Genomic DNA, 22,585 nt, shown 5'->3' with positions numbered 1-22,585 from the left:
AAGACTTGCTAACCTTTGTTATAACTAGTAAATCGAAACACAGATTCTTCTTTTGCATCAAAAGGCTCAGTATCATTTCCTAATTTAGTAAGCATTTATGTGGGACAATGCTCACATCTGTGTTCCCATAAATAATTCAGCCCTTAAATAAGTTGATTGAAATCCCTGATAAAAAGGAATTTGTCTGGGATAAACACTAAGATACTTGTAAGGATGTTCTTTTTTTTGAGAAGCCAATGACAAATGAATCGCCATTTTTCTCATTTAAATTAAAGAAATTTCTGTCAAAACTATTGTGATTCATCTTGCTGAAAGAAGAACTATTTTCCCCCTAAAACAAAATTTTTAATTCAGCAATCAGAGCAAAAACATATTTTGAAGACTCAGAGGGACTTCAAGAATACTGTGGCAAGCATGTGGAGATTTTTTTTGTATTCTCATGGCTTGGTTGTGACTGGTTACAGGGGGAAAAAGTTATTGTAGATTCTTTAAATGTTTAAAGGAAACAGATAAAATACAGATGTTTCTTTACCATAAAATTAGTTACCATGCCTGGGTCATTAGTAAGGTCTGATTTTTTGAGATATACACTCGTGCACAAATCTCTGTTGCTTTAATGAACTGTATAAGTGGAAACAAATTTTGCAACAATAAGCTGTTCTGCCTGAATGATTTAAATTTAGCAAATTCATAAATATTTAAAAACTGGTCCTTATAATGGGAGGTATGCAGGAACTCCAGCTCCTGTTGGTCCAGCAAGTCCTGCCTGAGGAGCAGAGCTGATGGTAACCACTTGCACTCAAACTTGACTCCAGCTGTCATTCCCTGGAGCTGTGTGAATTCATTGAAGGAATTTGGGTTCTTATTAAGTTATACAATCATAATGAGCAGATGTACCATATTTTTCTATCAATAACATAGCGGGGGGCAATTTTGGACCTAGTTAAACCAAATCTAAATTAACACTAAACTCCTTTATCCCTTCTCTGAATGGGCTCAAACAGCTGGAACCATGGAGTGTTTCTTTATCAAATCTGCACATTTAGGCTGCCGTCCTAGCAGCCAAGAGGCTAATTTCTGGCTTGATGCTGGCCAAAGTGTGGTTAACCTCACAGAACTGTAACATTCCAGCAACAAGAATTCATTTTTACCCACTGTTGCCACTAACCAAATGCTAACATTTTACTTTGGAGAGCACAATATTATTCAAGCTGTCTTGCAATACTCCAAATGTTTGTACCATTATAAACTGATGACAAACTGATTTGTTCATTACATCTTAAATGTAACTGCCAAATATTCTATCCCCAAGTTCAATCCTGTGTTTTGAGGATAAGCTAAGCCAGACTGTGTATATAGGTAGGGAGCCAGAAACAAGCACAAAAATCTGGCTTCATTCTGAGAAAAACCTGCTATTTTTTTTTTTTTTTAAGCTGTGTATGAAAGGAAAAATGCATTTTCTGAATGACTGCGGTCTTTCAAAGAGTGCAGAGACACATCCCTGGTCAAGGCTCTCAGAGCTTATGTTGGAAGGATGCAGAATGGGCCATCCTGGGAAGGGAAATACTCTGGGAAAAGGCAATGCAGTTCCAAGAGGCACAAAAGGAGCAACAATTTCTCACAGGTGGTCTGTGATTTCTTTCCTCCTAGACAACTTTGAAAAAAATAAACCATACCTGGAGCTAACATGGGTAGACAAAGTAAGAGAACCCGAGCAGTGGGAATACCTTAGCAGACCAGGGATAACAAGGGAAGAAAAAGCTCATGTTGTATTTCCCATCTTCTTCTGTGCTGTTTTGTCTTACCTGATAAAAAAGTGACAGCAATCCTAGCAAAGCAAAAGGGATGCCTTACTGTCAGCCCCTGAGAAGCCTTCTTCACTACACACACTGTCTATCTTATATACCTCATTTATTTCCTACTCTTATAATGGGAAAATCAGTTCCTGTGGAATGGAATTTGATCTTCTAATGGGAATGTCTTTCTATATTAGCTGACCTTGCAAGGCATTTCAAACATTCCATCTTTTCACCCAGGAAAAACAACTTCATTCAGCAGTTCTTAGACTCCTCTGAACCTTGAGCAGGAAACTCCTGGAAATATAGGATGAAATGCACAGTTAAAGCAGTACAAAAAGCAAAGCGCACCACACAGACTAATATAGTCTACTATCAACAAAATATTCTATCCATGGACAGTATTTGCTTTTTTTCCCCTCAGTTTAGGCCAACCCACCTGTGATTTAAGCTTTCACAAACAGACCTACAATTTTCTTAATGATATGTGTGTATTTATGTGTTTTTTTGGATAAAGATAAGACCTAGCAGAGAGGTTACTTAGAAAGCTTGTGTTCACAGTTCCCATTCAGGCACTCTCTGCTATGTACTGCTGTTAACTCCTGTGATTACTGTCATCCTGCTCTCCCAGGTTGTCCTCCAGGCTGGAGAGTCATCCTGCTCAAGCCTTTTGGGAAGTTTTTTTGTTAGTGTTGTGTCAGGCTCAAATCTGCTCCACTGAAGCTGACAGCCAAACACTCACTGGATTCAGGCCCTGTCTCATAAGGAACACAATGACTATCTTAGAAAGCATTTTTACTTCTTAAACACATAAAAATTTTGTGTCTTTTGGATTTTTTTTTAAATTCTTTATCTGAGAAGAAGATAAAAAGTGTGGTCAGGTATATTAGGGCTGGCTAAATACCAAGCACCCATACACAGCTTTTCCCACTTGGACTTTTACGTCTGGGACATGTTAAGAGGCCAGCAACAAGATGCTGATCAGATAAAATGTGCTGGAGCCTCTGATGGCTAGCTGTTGTATAAACAGAGACCACAGGCTCTAGGTTGTCCTAGCTCTAGGTTGTCCTAGCTCCTAAATGCACGTTGAGCCCAGGCTGGAGCCTAAGGACTCCTGGACAACCCCTGAGTGTTATTGCCACCTGTGAACCCTTCCTACCACCTCTGATAGGTATGTGGTGTGTGTTTTGTGCCTTTCAGCTGTGTGAAGGTTTGGTATGTAGTTTATAGGCTCCCTTTAAGGTTGGGATTCCTTGAGCTGAGATCTACTTATATGCTCTGTCTTTTAAGTATCTTCCTTCGTGATCATGCCAGGTTTACCACCATGGGCTTTTCCAGTTCTGTCACTTTATGTAAATAACACAACATGTCTGAATGTGAGCAGAGGGGATGGGGCATGCAGCAGCCCTGGCACCCAGTGCCAGCCTGGACAATCCTCCATCCATATGACCCAGGATTTGGCTGCTTTGCTGAATGCTGCTCCAAGCTGAAGCATCTGCTTTGGCTGCACCAGCAGTGAAAGTTTTCACAGCTGCCAGACTGGGCTCCATTTACTCTGATTTTGCATGCTTTTTAGGAGCTGGCCTAGCTTGCAACAGCACATAGCTTTAACATTAGAATCTTTGATTCTTTGGAGTTCCATGTGTATATTTTCTCCTCAGCAAGGAGGGAAGAGCTGAACAGGAAACTCAGACTGGTGGGCAGTATTACTGAGAAAGTAATCTGTTTCACATAATTCTGTGTGTTTCATAACGTTTCAAAATTGAAGAAACAAATTATTAATATTCACAACAGAAAACTGAAGCAGAGGATATGTGTCTCGCATTAAAAAAATGGAGCTAAGCCATGCTTTCCCAAAGTCTCTCCTTTTGTACATTGTTTAGTTCTGCTCAGAACAAATTACAGTTACTGAAAAAAATATGAACATGGTACTTTAATTTCTGCAAAACAGAACTATCATGGTGAGTGCAGGAATATATTACTTGTAAGTAATTTCAGAAGTGTACAATTCTTGCTTCTAATGGTACAACCCTTTTATTTTTTGTGATAGTTATGTTAAAGGGGACACCAAAGATTCCATGACTAATCATGTATTTAGCATCTGTTACCAATATCTCCATGTGAATTAATTAGCAAGGGCCTGAGAGTCGTCTGTTTGCAGTCTTCCGTGAAAGTAATGCTGATTGGCACTGACATAGTATCAAATTGCTTCCCCTTCTAATATGGCCTCTTTGACAAAAGATTAGGCCTGCCACCTGTCCCCTTGGCTGGTGACTACTTTTCTCAAATATTCCTCTTTTTAGCTGAAACTTAATAAATACAAGAACATTTTACCAGTGTAATTGTTTATTGATACCGAGAGCATTGAGATGGTCCTCGCTGTTGTTGATATCTCACTCTGAGACTCCTGGTCTCTAAAGTAGAATTGAAGTCAGAAAACACTTTCAGTAAGATGCTAATGTTCCTGCCAGCCTATGTAGTGAGTGCACTACATTGAAACTGTGTATTGCTTTATCCGTAGGGCAAACAGCAAAACACTCAGCGCTGAAATTGCTTTGAGCAAACACCTAAAATCTTTTGGTTTGTGGATAAACCTGATTGCTCTAAGTAGTTTCACATCTGAGTGATTGTGGTCCTGAATCTGATGTTCTGCAAATATTCTGTGATACTTATTTACAGCTTACCACTCTGACAAGTGCTGCTGCAATATATTTCCAGAAAATGAAAAAAGGTCATAAAACACAAGAAAGGCAGTTTTGTTATCTGTCACAACTCACTTTCCACAAACACCCCCTCAGCTGAAATATTTAGGTGACTTTCAGAAAATAGTTTTGGAAATATTCCTTCACTTCTAATCAGATGGCAAAAGTGTTTGTTTTATTTAATCATGGTTGTGAAACTGAGCCTTTATATTTTTCATCTTCCTTTTTTTCCGTAAGGACCTTTTTGATTTGCCTCCTCTCTTCACGACCACATAAAATTTGGCTTTTGATGAAAAGACCAAATGGGCCCCACTAAAAACTTTCAGAAGATGCTGGAGGAGCTGCTGATTAACCACGACTCCATTTATATCCAGAAATCATGCTCATTTCAGTATGTGCTGTTACCTACTATATGTAAAGGGCCTCGAGCAATCTCAGTAGCAGGAAGGGAAGTCACTGTGGTCACACAGCTGACAATATGGAGCTCAGGAGAAAGACCATTTTTCTTTGAAAGGACTGACTTCTGAGAACTGCTTTTGCAGAAGGAGAGGTCACAGTCCTGAATGAAGTCTGGGAGGGGAACAAGGCTGGAGAGAGCTGTTAACATGAAAAGTCTACCTCCTGAATGCTCTCTGCAGGAGGCACCTGGTTTGGGGTCCCAGCTGAGCTGCTGCTTAATAGCTCGTTTGGGTGCCAAAAAGCTGTTTCATGACATTCTTGGCTTAAGCACTGCAAAAGCAGTGGAACATTTTTGCTACACAGAGCCTTTAGTCTTTAAATCACTGCTTTCTGGATGAAAACCCAAGAAAATTGAGAGCAATGTCAAAATGCTAAAACTTTAGTGTTCAGTCAGAAACATTTTGTCCTGAATCTCAATGGCTGGCTCCAAGGTTTCCTGATGTCTACGTTAGCAAATAGTTGCCCTTTTGTATGGAGAGAAATATGCCATGTCCTCTGAGCATCATGGATGAGCTCGTGTTCCATCAAGCGCACCTCCAAAAACTGCTTTAAGCTCAGCTAATGAATCTTGTGTTACTTCTAACATTAATACTTGGGAGATTTAAAAACATTCACTAAATGGAACTTGCCCAGTCTGCAGCTGGAAAAACCAGGACATATTATTCTTCTGGAAAAGTAATAAAAACTTGGACACTTTTCAGATATATTTCTCTGTAGCATGGATCAACTGTTCTGAGCTCAGTTAAAAATTCTAGAAATGCTCATGAAGTCATTTCTGATAAGAGGAGCATGAACTATTTATTTGCTAAAGTATTTATTTGCTAAAAACTATATTGCTTATAGGCCAGTTCAATGTCCTGTGAGTTGTTCTGTGTAGGTGTCCAGGACACTCTCTAGTGGCAAACCTTTTTTCCACTTTCCCTTGTAATTTTTTTCTCATTCCCTCTGAATTCTTTGACTGTAAGATTCAGTGCAACTAATGATGAGGACAGGGCAGAAGGCATGCAGTGTCTTTCAGTCCTGTGAGGCAGCAGCAGAAGTACACATATAGCATTGGATCATTTCATAAATTAACCAGACAGATAGAAATTGCTTCCCCAGGGTGATCCATGGCAGGAAGACACTAAGGTTTTCAGGCTAGATCTCTTGTTACCAACATTTTGTCTGATTTTTATCTTCTATATTCTTTCATACTGAAGCTGTAGTCATAAACCAGCAACTGCACAACACTATTTTAACAGCTTCATATTGAATTGTGGGTTAAAAAGTTGTAATTAGTCAGACAAAATGTGTTATCAATTTAGATTTATTTCCCAGCTGTGCTCTCCTGTCATTTTTAATTATTATTTTCAGAATCCTGATCATGATGTCATCCCCCTGAATTTCCCAAAAGGCCCCCTGTGTTCATTCCAAATGATTAATGAAGGTATGAAAGCTATGAGTGCTTCCAAATCAAATATGTGTATAAGGGTAGGCAATGCACAGGAAAAGATGATTAAAATAAAGAATTGTGTGTTTCCTTGAAATTCACCAGCCCATTGATATGCAGCAGTTCAGATCTCAGTGGAACTTTTGTGCAAGGCACTGAATACTTTTTCTATGGAGGAAAAATCACTAGACAAAGTTGCCTGTTAGACCTATTTGAATTTTTTTTATGGCTGTGGGTTTCACATACTTGTGACATTAAAAGGACAAAAATGGTCTCTGTGCTAGTGATAGGTCTGGCAAGCCCATATATCAATTGTCTTGAAAAGTGTGAGTCTTGAGACTTATTTCATTTTGAATGTTGGTTTTTAATGAAGAAAATTTAATCAATTGATATTCTGAATTTTTGGCTTGCACTAGGAAGCTAAAAGGTAAGTTGTTGTAATGCTATGTATTAATAAGCACTCAGGAGTCAGATTTGTCAGGAGAGAAAGTGCAGTGCTTTTTATTAACTGAATAAGCATTGTGCTTAGCTGGGCTTTGCCAAGGCCTCTGGAAAAGTCTAACTCATGTAGAAGCAGGCTCAGATACTTAACTACTAAGTAGCATAGTGGTTTCCATTCTAACATAACAGGCATTCCCACTCTAAACTTCGTGTTTATCCCCTCAGTGGATGAACTTCAAATGAAGCAAAATTGTTTAAGTCACAATAAGAATGGAAAATTTAGAAAAATTTATTCCTTTATCAGGTTGCTAAAGAAACATTAGATTGGTTCAAGCTTCAAGCAGACACAGCACGCAATTATTCTACATGAAATATATGCTTTTCACAATAATGTTTTGGATGCCAATTATCACAGTGTTCATCGAAAAGATTAGCAAAGACAAGAGACCAGGAAAAGGGGTAAAAACATCATATTTTTAGAACTAGATATCTAAGTCCAAAACTATCATTCAAAAGGGCCTGCTCAGATGCTGTCTAGCAGTAAAGCATGTTTGGTTCTCTTTGTGTCTGGGGAGGGATCCATCAGAACATACTTGCCCCTACACTGGGGATAACTACATCCCCTTCAGTCAGTGGAAAGAAACAAAGCTTTTCGGGGCACGATTCATTTCCTAAAGTAGGTGCTAAAACAGGTAAATGACACAATAAAAAAAAACTCCCCTCTCAGTTGCCCCTCGGGGCTTGCAGTACTGATTCTCACCGATTTCCCTCAGCCCTGGATGCTGTGCAGGGTTTTGCCCTTTCTGATAGCCTTTCGTTGAGTCTCTAGCCCGGGTCTGCGGGGCTCAGCCGTGCCCTGCAGTGGGGCCACTGGAGCCGCTGGAACTGGCTGTGTTTGGCATGGACAGCCCTGGCTACTCCTCAGATACTGCTCCTGTTGCCCCTTCCCGGCACCTGGGCAACCACACCAGGCCCACCATGGAAGAACCTTGTGTATTTTAGACTTTTACCCATCCAGACATGGCAGGATTGTCTTCTACAATGGGTTCTGTACTGTTTATGGGCATTTGTGCAAATAACATGTCCAACATTCTGTTTAAAATTTGTGTGGAAAAGACAACAGGGCTTCTGAAATGCACATCAAATTTAAAAACTAGAGAGAGAGAAGAATGCTAGGAGTTCCCTTCATGTAATTATGAAATGGTGCCACTGCCTTCATTGGAGCTTCTTTGTTACCAGAGCCAGAATTCTGTCCTGCTAAAATGCATTATTGATGGCTTGTATGATACAGCAGCTGAGTGCAAACCATGGCCCACTGGACCAAATGAGGCTGTGCTCATCTTTTCCTCTTAAATATTTCTCCATTTTCTGCCAAAGACATAAGTGATAAATAATTGGATGGCAAAATTATTTGTCTCAGCTTTTACATCAGCAACTATTAGGGTGGTAGATGCATCAACCCATCTCTTCTTATTCTACCAAACAGTCTTCCACAAACTCTACATGCCTGCCTTCCTAACATAACCTAATTCAATCATATATAAATATCTGCATTGACTGTGTAAGATAAGAAGCTTTAAGTTCCAGACATTTTACATTTGAAGATTGTAGGAGAATTCTGTGAAAATAAAAAAGGATAAAAGAGATGCACCCTCACCATGTGATTGTCCCAGGGTGTGTGAATTTTTGCAGAGGCAGAGAAGGGCAGTGCTTCTTCCTGTTATATCAGGGTGAGAAAGCTAAGGGAGGTACTAGGCAAATTATTTTGTAAAAAGCAAATGAACACACATGGGCAGTGGTTACAAAATCACTCACTGAGACAGGCTTCAGTGGCCTTGTGTTCATTCCTGTCTGGGTTTTGGGTTTGATGAGATGGAATGGTGGAGCAAAAAGTTTCCTAGCAGGAATCATCCTGGAGGCAGGGAAGTACAAAAGTATTGCAGAAAACAAATGTTGGTTTTGTAACTGGGACTGTATGTTTCTAAGCTATGATAATTTCACAAAAAAAGAATAATCAAAGCTAATTGGAACTCTATATACTAGGTATTATAGTGAGAACAAAGTGAATATACAGGAGCCTGTAAGATGTGGACCAGGCTTTAAGAGGAAGAAGAAGACAAGTTATAGGAAAAAAGGCTGGGAGCTGTACTCCAGACACCTCAATTGATTTTGTTTGGCTTATAATTTGGGCAATAGCTTTGTCTGAAGGATAAGACTGCATTGCTTGCTTAACCGTAGCTTACATGAGCACTCACCTGCAATGCCAGGCCATAGCGGTGAATACTTCAAAACAGAGAATTTGTTGGAGGAAAACAGAACATAAAAAGAAGGCAGATTTGCTGAGTAAATTGTTCATTGTGAATTATTCACACAGTTTTACTAACAGTCATCTGGAAAAACTTAACAAATGAAGGAGAATGACTGCAGTGAGTAATAAATATAAATCAATCCAAGAGATATGTAGGGTTACTTGTTGGTTGTGGAGAAGGATGGAATTGATTGAAAGATGCAAAGAAAAAAACTAAAAGGTGGAACAAGATAAACAAAGAAAGTGTGGCACTTTGCAATGGTGGCAGTTCAGTACAGTTTTGCTGATTGTTACTATTTTACACACACAGTGTAAAAATGAAAGAGAGGCCTTCATTACTCTGCTTTTCCTTGAGATTGACTGCTTTAATTTGGAAGTCAATAAACACCATGCATGCTCACAGCATCCTAACCCAGAGCTATTGGAAATTGGCACACTTGAACTTCCTCCCACTGGGAAACTGAGGCTTGGCTTTCAAAATTCATATTTTTTATATCCTTGCTATTTCTATTTTATTAAAACAATATATGTGATTCCACCACCCCCCCAACTGCTTGTTGAAAGATGCTTTTGTTGAGAGAAAGCTAATATTAAAAAAAAGGTTGATTCCATTATGAAGGCAAGTGCAGTTTTGTGATAGGAGATGAAAATGTGTTAATTAAAATCTTGCTTTTACTTTATCTTGAATGTCACATTAACCTTATCTCCAGCTCATGCAGACTCTAGATGGTTTCATTTGGGCATCTGGCCATCTTTTGTTTTTCATTTTACTATTTCTACTTAAATATTTACGGCTTGAGCCCAAGCCCATGAAACTCCATGGTAACACTCCTGTGGAGTCTCAGAGACTTTCCAGCCTTGGAGCAGAGCCTTGCTCTGAAAGAAAAAAAAAAAAAAAAAAAAAAAAAAAAAAAAAAAAAAAAAAAAGGACAAAAAGGAGCTTGTGAGTCTGTATGATTTTTATCTTCCAGAGATCTACATATCTACATACAACACTATAAAAAAAGTTGCTTAGCTGCCAGTTTGATAAATGCGTGTCACTGAGGTTACACGGCATTTTACCCCCTCAGTTGTCTTTAACAGCAATAAAGTGCCTGCAGGCCACAAAATGCCCTCTGACACCTGTGTAAGCTCTGCAGTCTAATGAACTGAAATCTAGTAAACAGTTCCTTCTAATTCTTTGCAAAAAAATATAACCCATTTCACTGATTCTGCAGGGCTGAAAGGAATTGGGAGCCATAAGGACATCTTGGTTTCTATGATCTGCAAGTACAGCTCAAGAAGCATAAAAATGAGTAAGTTTTGTGTTGTGTTCTCAACTCAATTGCAATAGATTCAGTGTAATACTTTTTTTAAGGAAGATAGGTATCCAACTTAGCTGTTAAGCTAGAAACATGAGTAAAATTCTTGCCTTTTAATCCTAGGTAGGCTGGAAATATTCACCAAAAACAAAGGGAATTAAATCCTTGGATCATTCAACCTAGCATTTATGTTACCATTGTAAGAGACTGACAACACTGTAAGCATACAAACATGTTTTGTACTTAAAGGTGCATTTTATTTAGCTAGTTTTACTTCTCTGACTGTTTTGTGATGATGCAACACACAATATTGCTCATAAAAGACTGAAATCTATTTCCTCTCCTTCCTCAGCCTTCATGTCAAAAATCACAAAATTAATTTTCCAGGAAAAAAACATCCTGTTCTGTGTCTCCACTTGTAAATCAAACAAGAAATCAATACAGACATTAAATTCTCAAATGTGTCAAATTAACCACATCTCTGCTAACCTGTGCCCATCTCTAATGGAAAGAGGAAAATTTCATTAATAGGCTCAGTAGCCAGATTTTTTTTCATGGTCTTGCATCATCTTTAGGTACCTCAAATTATTAACAAGGACCATGATAGATTGTAGGACATTCTGAGAAGCTTCAGGCCACAAAAGCTATGTTGGAGGTCACTTGGGGAAGAACAGCAGGAGAAATACGGAAACATTTGTCCATGTCCAATTTAAATCAGATACAGTCTTTGGAGCAGAGATTATCTCTCTGTCTGGTATTTTACAAGTTCTGTGTTGATGCAGTTACAGCTGGAGCTCTTTGATTAGTACCAGCATGCAAGTAATCAGTATAAAAATATTAAAAATATTGGAAATACCGTATGTAAGTGATGTTTAATCAGGTGCAATGACAGCAGATAGAAGGAATTTCATACAGTTCCTCAGGAGATGCAAATATGCATCCTGGTAAAAGAAAAGTTTGACTGAAGGTAATTTTGCTTGAAAATCCTCAAGGTAGATGATTTGTGTTTTGTTGGCTATTTTTAAGAATATTTTTAAGTGCTGGAGAAATCTGAATGAACACAAGTAGGGCCAGGAGGTTCTGGGATAGTTCTGCTCAAACCATCCAACAATAAGACAAGGAGGGACCAGAAGAATCAGAAAATTACTTTTCTTCTTTTCTGTCTGGCCCCTCTGTTTGTGGCTGCTACCTTCTGGGATACTCTCTGGATAACAGTAATTGGAGCCAGGGGATTGTTTGGTTCAATGCTGAAAACAGGTTTTAGCAGCTATAAATACCGATCAGTAGCTGACCCGTTAAAAATCTGAGGGGCATGTTAAGTTCTTTTGTTTCTGTAAAAGAAATGTTTTCTTTAAAAAACTCCTTTTTATATTTTTCGATATATTTGTCTGTTTTGGTGAATGTAATTAGGTTTAATGAATTAAGTGTTTCCAGGATAGCAAGCTAACTTGTCAGATATTTGCCCCATTTGAGTCTGGAAACTATATTCATATTCCAGGAGAAACTTGCCATGAAAAAAAATAGCTTAACATACAGCACCAAGCTACAGACATTGTGTCCAAGGTGCTCTGCTATGCACATACCTCCTCTGGGGGGAGATGAAAAAAGAAATGGCACCTAAGGGATATGAAGTCACATTACTTAATGAATATTGGAAGGCACTCAAAGGCTACAGTAATTGCCATGCTAGCAGGACCAATTCAGTTAGTATGGGACAGGGTCAAAAACTGCTCTCAGCAGAGACGAAGGGTGCCACAGACATTAAGAAGACATCTGTGGTTTTTTAGTTACGAAGGCAAGACTTGGCCCCACTGAAAAGCATTAAATAATAAGCAAAAAGGGCCAAACCCAATTTTAGAGTGTTCTCTAAAGCAAATGCTAGGGATGAATAAACACATCCTACTGCTGAAAGCCTGGGCAGGGTAATGTATTGGGATACACAGCAGCTTCAGGCAGCGCTCCCCAGGCAGCTGCGTTGTGATCACACGGACATGCTCCGTCTGCAGGCAGGCAGATGAAATCAGTGACTCCAGTTGTTGCTCATGGTAGCTCAGCACATTCCCTGCTGACCTGGCTGAAAGACTGTTTTCATGAAACACAACTGATTAAAGAAACAAATGATGTAAAATGAAATGTCATCATGGATACAGGGTTTAGGGCTATATAAACAACTGGGGACTGAAATCATTAGACTCTCTGCTCTGGAATGGTTCAATATTTTTAGAGGATTAAAATGCCTTTTCTACCCTTTGGTCTCTTGTACTTATTTGTATGTCAACATAAGTATTTGTCAGTGTTTTTCATGTTTCCTAAGTCAGGAAATCTGTAAATTCATCATATAAAGGGACTGAGTCTTAATTCCTGGGCCTGCTAGTCCTGGATCAAAGTTTTGATATATTATTCCTAACTTCTTTTATTTGGAAAAATGTAGCCAATACCTCTAGCAGACAGCATGGACCTGATCCAGAATCCACTGAAGTTATTTAAAATACTCTAATCAAGTTCCACAAGTTTTGCTTCAGGTCCTGTGGCTCCAATCCAGCACAGCACTTGAGACTACATGTAGTTGCTCAGGAGCTTAATTTTACATCCAAGTGTCAATACTTTACCAGATTGACACATTCATATCAGCTGGTACAAGCAGACTGGCTCTGCATAACTGCTCAGATGGCAGCCACTGGATGATAAAGTCATTTGCAAAGCCTGAAATAGGATTTTTCATGTGTTGGGTTAGTAAGTAACCTTCTACCTTATAAATTCCAGCAAGCCTTTCCTACAATGAGCCATGTGATATCGTCACAACAACACAAGATGTACTTGTAAGGAATGCTTCCTGTTGAGGGCTGGGGCACGAGGAAAAGCCAGGAAAATAAACAGAAAGTAATACGGGAAGGCAGAAAAAGTGTTTGCAGTTAAGCTGTTAAATAGTAATGAAAGTTTAGGAAGTAAGCACAGTTTTTATGGATGTCTTTGTGGGGAGTGGCAAGATGATGTTTTGTCAGTTAGCAACCCTGACTTTGTTCCCCCTTGTTTTCCCCATTATGCTTAGATCTTGGATGGGAATAAACTTTAAGGACAAAGGGCCTCTTTGGTAGTTACAGTTAAACCAGCAATGGCTGCCTCGTTCCCTGTGACTATCCATTGCTACCTTCTGTAGGGTGTAAGAAGAGGGGTTACAAACTCCTGTTGAACTCCTGATAGCTGATCATCAAATAGTAATCAGAGTTGATTAAAGTCTACTGGCTAAATGTCTCACAGTCATTACTAAACCCAGTACTTCATTATGTTTTTCTGTAAGAGGTTGAAATTGTGCACACTTCTCAGGAAGTCCCTCTGCAGTGTAATGCCTGGATTGGGCCCTAGGGATGAACTCGAAACTGCAGGACTGTGATTCTTTTGCAACTGCAGGAGAGAATTTTTGAAACACAAATTACCGGGAAACATTAGGCATCTGTTCCTCTTTAAATATACCTGTTCCCCAGCCAGATAATTTTAACACAGAGAGCCTGGTGAGACTGCAACCACAGTGGATGCTCTGCTGACATGGGCAGGTGCTGATCTCCAGACACAGTTAGAGCTGTGGGCCTTAGCATGGAGAGGTACCACCGGCCATGTGCTAGATGCAGGTGAAAAGGAACTCTTCTATTCCATACAGGATTGTAAAATATTTTGAGAATTTCAAACTGAGGTGTTCTAGAAATGCAAATCAATACCAATTGGAAGCAAAGAATATATTGATATTCCTGTGGTTTTCCTAGTTCTTAGTGTAGTGGAGTAAGGGACCAACCTCAATCTTCAGGAAACTTCATTGGTTTTAATGAGGTTACTCAAGAGGTGCATTTGATCTTCTGCTGACAATTTTTAGCCTTGAGAAAACTATTTAGGCTTTGAGACAGAGGGCTGAAAAAGTAATAGCAACATTTAATAGCATAATTACTTCACATTATTTTGCATTCTCTGACTTTGGTCAAATGAAACACATTGCATGCTGAAATAATCCTGTAGGGAGGATTATTCAAACAAGATAAAGTCCCCACTGAATGTAATGTCTGTTCTTTTTATGCATGCTGAGTAACCTACTGTGCTTTGGCAGCTTTAAGACTGAGCCATATCATGCTCATATTGGAAACATGCAAATGTCTGAGCTAGCAGTTTGAAATGTGGCCGAGCAGTTATTACTTCAGGAATGTTAATTATTACTTTTATGTGGATAAACTCTCTGGAGCTGCATCCATTTAAAATTCAACCACAGACACTATGCACAAGTTTGATTTGGTCTCAGTGTTATAATTTTTCTTTGTTTATACCATTGGTAATGGTACCATGCTGGTGTCAACAGACTGAGGGCTTATGAAGTGAATGTAGAAATAAATATTATTGTTAAAGAAAAGATGAATCTCTTGCAGTCAAGCAGAACTGAAGGTCTGTCTAGTTGCAGAAAACCTTGACTTGAGGCACCAGAGTACATGAAAATGTTAAATAGGGTGAATTAATACTAATGCAAATGTGCAAGTACAATATTGTTAAAGAAAGGAAAGCCAAGAGAAATCCAGAGGACAAAGCCTAAGATGCAAAAGAACATGTACCAATCCAGCAGCTTTTCTTGAAGAAGAGCTGTACTTTCAGGGCCCCAGGCTTTATCTGGACAGGTGGTTAGCACCTGCAGCTTGTGTGGAGTCCCAGAGATTTCCACAGCAGAAAGGAGTAGGGCTAATCAATCACTGTGCCTCAAGTTTTCAAGAAAAGCGTTTTATCTGGTTGCTTTAATGATATAAGAGAGATAACTGGGGGGGGGGGGGAAGATAATTTAAAAAAATTTGGACTCAAACATGTTATCTTATTTTTGTACATTGTGTACAGTGTTTGGATGTGCTTTCAGCATGAGATCATACTGCTTGTAGTTTCACCAGCTCTGGTAAAGTTTTGGAAGGCATTAGTGATGATCCTGCTGTAAGCAAGCAAACAATAGACAGGGAGAAAAAGAGATAAAGGAGCAAAGGAGAAAGAGTCAGTTTGTCACACATTGGTGGGAGTTCGTGGAAGAGTTTCTTCACACTATTTTATCAGTTTTTAATTTCCACACATATATGCTCAACACAAATTGCTTCTGAGTTTGAACTGCCAGTTAGGTGGAAACAAAAGCAGGACACAGAAGCATAGACCACTGCTAGTGCAGCTGCATTAGAAAGGACTGCTCTGAACTCAGACAAGAAGTTTGAGTCCAGAAGGAGCTGAGAAGGTCACATGCAAAACATTTTTATGTCTATTTCAGTGGGATCTTAACTAAAAGTGATACTAATATTCAAAAATAATTGCCAATTAACTGATTAGCCTCTAAAGTTTATGGTAATCTCTAACAGAAAGTCAAGTCCAAGCTTTTTAAGAGGCCTTTCAGCAGCAAACTCCTTTTATGAACAAGGAAGCTGTGGTGTCTGACACACGGCAAAAACGCCTCCGGTGAAATGATAATTCTTTGATGCCGTTTGAGGCACAAGATTGCTTGCAAGATGCAGTAACACTACACCCCTGCGACCAATTTCACTCCTAATTTAATTTGCACTTTCTGTGCTAGACCCCAGTGAAGGAAGCATCTCTTCTCAGGAAAGCCCTTATACATGTTTGAAGTTCTGGGAAAATTTAAAACACATGTCATTGTTGTCCAAAATAGATCTGATTTAATAGCCTGAGCTCCGGCCTCTTTTTCCACATGGACATGTTCAGAGTGCTTAAAGCAACTCTGCTATACCTATGAGTATTTTTACAAATGCCGATTTTGAGAGATCACGACCCTGCTGGAGCTCAGAAAACAGAGAGCACAGGTAGGTCATTAAAAATACATGTAGAGTAAGACCTTACTTAATGTGAGACAATCAGGCCTTAAGCACGAATTTGTGATAGCCATGTGCTGAGGAATGATAGTAGAGTTTGTCTGGGTATATGTATGCATCTGTAGCTATAAATACATCAGTATGTGCATACCTATGTGAAATATGTTAATAAATTAACTATTTATTTCAAAGTGATAAGCAGATATTGAGGCATTGTTAAATTTGTCATAGAATTAAAGTAAAATGGCAGTCTTTTAACTTTTATCCTTAAAACATGAGCCAACCCCTGATGGGCTCTGAGCTCCTAATTCTTTACTTTTTCTCAGAAATGCTGAAATACTCTGCTGAATCCTTTGTGGTTTGGCTTGTCCTTGTTTGGACTTCAATACTTTCCTAGGTTTCTTTATTATCCTCAGAATGTCAGCTCCAATTTTGGCTTATTGAATTAAGGATCCAGCATGATTCTTAAATTAATTTCTCTTAAGGATGTCTGAGTCCCAGTGTTTAACTGGTTCCATACTCAAGTGAAATGCTAACATTATTGCCAAATACATTAAGGTTATGCATGATACACCCATTAATGAACTGTCACTATGCTCTCTAGTTATTTCTGCTTATTTGTATTAAACAGTCTTAGACAAAAGTAGCTATATGAAGGACATACATGCAGTAGAGGAAAAAAAGGGGAGAGTTTTATCTTGTAACAGCCTGTTTTTATAGCAACTTGTTATAGTTGTTTGTAAATGAGTTTAGCAAAACAAATATTTTGTTTGCCTTTTTGAATTATTTTGATAAAATACAAATTCCAGAAGGAGAAGAGCATTGTATCAGCAGAGTTAAAAAGAGCAGTGGGGGATTCTCAGGCAGGCGGATGCACATTCTCAGGAATGCTCTTTTAGAGAGCAGCAAGCTGTGAATGTGCAGCTGCAGGCTTCAGCGTCCTGAATAATCTGCATTCAGAGACTGCAAAGTCATCAATATTTATGGGCTGGTGGGATCATCCCTGGCATGCAGCTACATCTGCCAGCTCTCTGTTTACTCCACATCCTTTCTCTGCAAGTTTCAGGTTGTTATTTCCTGAGACTAGTAGGTTTGCCCTTTGAAGCAGAGCTCCTCCAGTGAAACAGAGAAGCTCCTTCCTGAATCATACTGGGCCAGCACATTAACTGTGCGTGTTGAGCAATCCCCATTGCAGCAGATGTGTGAGAAACAGGAGCTGATCACAGTTTCCCAGACTCAGCCCTGCCTTAGTGGATCCAGCATTCTTGCTCTGACTTATTTGTTCACAATTGCTTTACACCAAAGGGCTCCCATACCCTTTTTCAGCAGAAGCTGCTATTTTGTCTTCAGAGACTGCAAGGCACTATTGTCCATACAGATGTATTTTCTCTGAGAAGTTAAGTGTGTGCATCTACAGCAGGACTTGACTCACATCCACTAGGCCAATGCAGCTCATCTCACGTTGAGCCAATTAAATAACTCCTAATTTTCCATATAAAGAAAAAATTTCAAAGCCATTTTTAGTTTACAAAATCAGCATGAATTTAGCAGAGAGCATTATTCCTTATATGTTCATCTCAAGGGGTTTAAAGAGCATTATTAACAATAATAATGTAAAATTTTCTGGTAGTTTTATTTTAAATTAAAGATTATCAAGAGCAGCAATCTCTTATTGATGTTTGCAAAAATATAAACATGTAGCACTTGTGTTCTTTCTTGCCTTAAATTTGCATATGACTGCTGTATAAATATAATTTGAATCCCAGGCCATCCAAAAAGCCCTGAAACAGTAGTGGAAAGTCTGTGTTACTCCAGTCACCTTAGATTCTGAACACATTTACTTTACCCAATTGCACTTTGCTCACACTGTCCCATGAATATTCAGGTGATAGCATTCTATTAGGACAGGTCCCATGTACCAGGAGTCCTAATCTTGCCTACTAATTGTTCACAAAAAGTGCCTTTTGTCAACATACAGTGCTCTTTCACCTAAAATTGCCAGATGAAAAGTAAAACTTGCACTATTTGTCCAAACAATTCCCTAGCTGCATATTCTGTACTTCTGTTTTTCTCTTTATGAGAAATGTCACTGTGTCTAATGCACAAAAAGTAATTTCTTAAACAGAAGTTACTTCATACAAGTAATTCATGTGGCTTCTAAAAGCCATTGACATTTTGTTACTTGGTAACTATTAATGAATTTCAGAAGAGTAAAGAAGCAGGAGAGAAATAATATCTCTTCACTCCCACATATTCGTTTGTTGGTTTTGATGTGGTGATTTTGGTTTGGTTTTATTGTCTGCACGGTACTATGAAGTAACTTGGTTTATTACTCAGAAGACAGAAAGCCTGGAAGAAAGGCAATTTCTTTGTCTACCCTGACAAGCCCCTGAATTTGAATTTATATGATCCAGTGAAGGTACCACATAAAGCAACTTAAAGATCCTTCTCTTCATTTCAAGTATATGGTGCCTCTTTACATCTGTTTAAGTCCTGAGCTCATAAGGTAGTCAGGGGACTTTGCTTATTACATCAAAATATGCAAATACTATTTAAAATATTCTCTTTCTTAGGGCATATTTCAATGCAGTTTGCAGGCAGCACATGCAATGAGCTCCAGTTTTGACAGAGTACAATGTTTTATGTGAGCTGACATTGTGGTCTAGGATACAGAGCTGCCCTGCTGAGTGGTAGCTGATAGCAGATGACCACTGCCCCTTCTTCTAAAGCCTACCTGGCATCAGAAGCCTTACAGGAGCAAGGGACCCATCTGGGTGACACCTTCAAAATCTATATACTCAGCTCCCATTCATAAGGGGCTGGCAAGACTTTGAAGTCCCAAAAAGTATTTGACTAAAATTCTGGAATATTCTGGATCATGAGTCCTATTTCTGATGTATAGAAATTATTTGAGTATGTTAATCTCACAAACAGTAATTTATGACATATTTTTCCTAATATCTCTATGAAATGACTGTAAAAGGTGGTTGCCTGAAGAAACTTTGGACCTGTACTTTTCTCAGGAGGATTTTTGCAGTGTTCAGCTTTAGTGGTAGGCTGTTAATGTCCTGTGCGTGCCAGGGGAGAAAAGTAAAGACAAATTCCAGGAGCAGGGGAGTAAGGCATACAAAAACCAAAACCCTGTTACTGGGAAGCAGATACAGAAGTTCATGTGCTCAAGTGTTCACTTCCCCCATCCCTGGCCATTTTTATCAAATCTACCCTGAACACAAATTTGTAATTTCTGCTCTTTTCTTGTCTTCCTCCTAGATCCACCATGAGGTCCTCTTGAAACCTGGTGGGTAGGTGTGTATTGGCCTGACCAGCTTTCCTCTGAGACCCAAAGGAACAGGGGTGCTAGCATCTCAAATTTTCTGCCCCCACCCCAGCAGCAAATCCCTAAAGACAGAGTGTGTCCATCAGCACCTTGGCAGGCTTACAATGCCTACAGGAGGAAGGGGTTTGGAAGCACAGCCCAGTGTGCAGAGTGGGTGCCTTCAGGAAGCAGTGTGGTACCTTGGGCTCCTTCTGGTGAATCTGGATAACATGGGGTCAAATTCTTTTTGACAGAAAAGGGAACAGGATTTTCCAGCCTGGGAATGTGCCCTTGCCTTATCTGAATCTTCAGTGACTATGACTCCTGTTCCTGGCAAGTTTTGTATTTACCAAAAATTCAGTTAAAATTTAAAAAGGGTAAATATCAAAAGTATAACTAAATTACTGGACACTTTGTAGAACTGGAACAGGACTGAATGACTGCACAGGGGAAGAATTCTGATTTTAACAAAATCATCCTTTATAAGCTGGATGTCTGTGGTACAAACAGTGTGGTTTGATGTCAAACCAATTTTATTTTTCTGCAATCCTCTCAATATGCCAAGTTCTTGCAATCACTTTTTAAATTTTCTTTCCCTCTCTAAAGTCATGACTTAGAAGTGGCATAAGCATTCAGACAGAAATCTGTTTAAACTCTCATTGCAATATCCTCATGTCAGTCATGTTGTCTGCTGCACCGACTGATAGATGCCTACAAGGTAGAAGAATGTGCAGCACAACAGTACCTGAACATGACAGAAGAATTCAAGGCAGCTGCAACATAAAAGTCTTCCTTGCTTTGCTTCCTGTTTTTGTGCTGTTTTAAAGGTCTTAATCTAATGCAGCAACCTGTGGTTGCTTTTATAAGGTAGTAATAAGAAGCTTTTTCACCCACACTTCACATGCTGGATGGGGAAGGGTAAGACAATATTTAAGTGGCTTTTTAATGGCATAAGAGCTGGGATTTCTGGGATCCCAATTCTATTTAGTTGTGAAGTTGTGTGGTGAAATTTATAAGGAAATAAATGTCTTTCTGCCAATATTGATTAGATTTATCATCAAAATGTGTGGGAATGCATTTGCATTGCCTACCTACATAGAAGAACCTACGATAACACAAGATTTACTGAAAGGTAAATTACAATCTTACAGTGTGACTTCTAATTTTCCTTTCTGGAGTTAGTAGGAACTTCAGCTAAAGAAGCTGATTATACATGTTTTGCATAAGAGCCCATTATAGAGACTGGCTAATTTTAGAAACTGTGGGCTGTCTGGCCATTTTTAGGGCAAAAAATATAGCCAAAGTCAGAGCAATGTGCTTTCAAATACACCCAGATCAGTGGTGATCTGATTTTTTTCAGGTTTTTTTTTTTTTCCATTATCACCTCTCTGAATACTTTCAGTATATCCTTCAGAGGAAATTTTTTTTCAGTATCTTTCCTCTTAATTCAGTCTTGTGATTGCTCTGATGCCACAGTCAGTGGTTTCTCCTCTAAATTTCAAATACATTATAGAGTTTCTGCTTATGAAACCCAAATCTGGAGCCATCAGCTTCTTATGCCTTCTTCATGAGTCTTCAACCCTTGGCTTTCATCAGTCTTTCCCCTTCTCTTCTATTTCAGCCCCTTTTTACTCAAATCATGCAGCGCACACTTATTTTCATCAGTCTGCTCTGCACTTGAAGGCTTTTCATCAGTTTTACTTCTTGGGTTTGATCCAGTAACCTTGTCTCTTTTTTTCTGGGGTGTCAACTGTCATGCTTTGATCTGCAGCTTTTTTCCATAAGTAGAGTGTGTGCTTTGAAAAGGTTATAACTAGAAGGGGAAAGATACATGGAGAACCATACATCACAAGTGTTCCTCAAGTATAATTTTTATATAAGAGAAAGAAAGGAGGAAGAATTTTTCCTATTGCTATCATTTTCTTTTTCATACTCATCTCATTCCAGATATGGCATCAGAATTCAGCTGCTTTTCCATGTATAAATACTTCACTGAGACACAGAGATTGATTGTATGGCTTTAGATTTAAAATTTACAGTCAAGGAGACAGAATCTTTTTTTTTTTTTTTTGTCCAAGGATTTTCCATTACTTTTTCCTGTAGGATCTCTAGCCTAATTCTTGCCTTTTTTTACAGATTTTATACAACCTAGGAAACTGGTTAAATTATATCTGTAACTCTTGTATGGCAAAAAAAAAAGCAAGCATGCCTAATAATTTTTGGGAAAAGCATTAAGCAATCAATGACAATGCTCCTCCAATAGCTGCAGAGAGCTAACTGGACAATTTCCAACAGAGTCCATGGAAAAATGCAGATCATATCAAGCAAGCATCAGCTGTGAGAGTATCCAAGGTTAGAGGGAGACTCATGCTTCATTTATCAGCCAGGATTAAAGGCAGTGGAGAATGTTCATTGCAACTGTGCAAACATAAAACATATTAAAGGGCCAAGACACAGAAAATGTCAACCACTGCTGTTCTGAGGCTATCCATCACAGGGAGCTGGGAGTCATCACTGTATCCCGCAGAGAGTCATGAGTGAAGCAAATGTTACATAAGCATTTTTACCCACAGGGATTTCAATTAACTTTCAAGATAGAGATGCATTGTGTTGAATGTCATGCTGATACTGAAGACCTCCACAATGCTGTCATGCCTGTAGACATTTTCAGATTATTTAATCAGCTTTGTCTGGAAAGAGTAAGGCAATGGGACTCTCAGATTTAAGCAGTTTTGCCAAAGCTGTAGCAAGAAGCCTCCATATGCTGGGCAACCAACCACAGTTAGCCTGATAGTCACTGGTAATCCAGTACCTCATAGTGTGGAGAACGAGCCCACACAGCTTTGTGGTGATGATAACTTTATTCCCTTCTGCAATCCGTGGGGCTCAGCCACAAGAATGGACCTTACTGGAGCTTTATGTTGTTAGCAGCTTGAAATCTCACTCCATCACATTCCCCAAAAGGCTGCATGACTGCACACTGAGGGTTCTGTGGGCTGGAAGGT

Source organism: Haemorhous mexicanus, chromosome 3, assembly GCF_027477595.1.
Source record: "Haemorhous mexicanus isolate bHaeMex1 chromosome 3, bHaeMex1.pri, whole genome shotgun sequence".
Classification (NCBI taxonomy): domain Eukaryota; kingdom Metazoa; phylum Chordata; class Aves; order Passeriformes; family Fringillidae; genus Haemorhous; species Haemorhous mexicanus.
This window is presented reverse-complemented; position numbering follows the sequence as displayed.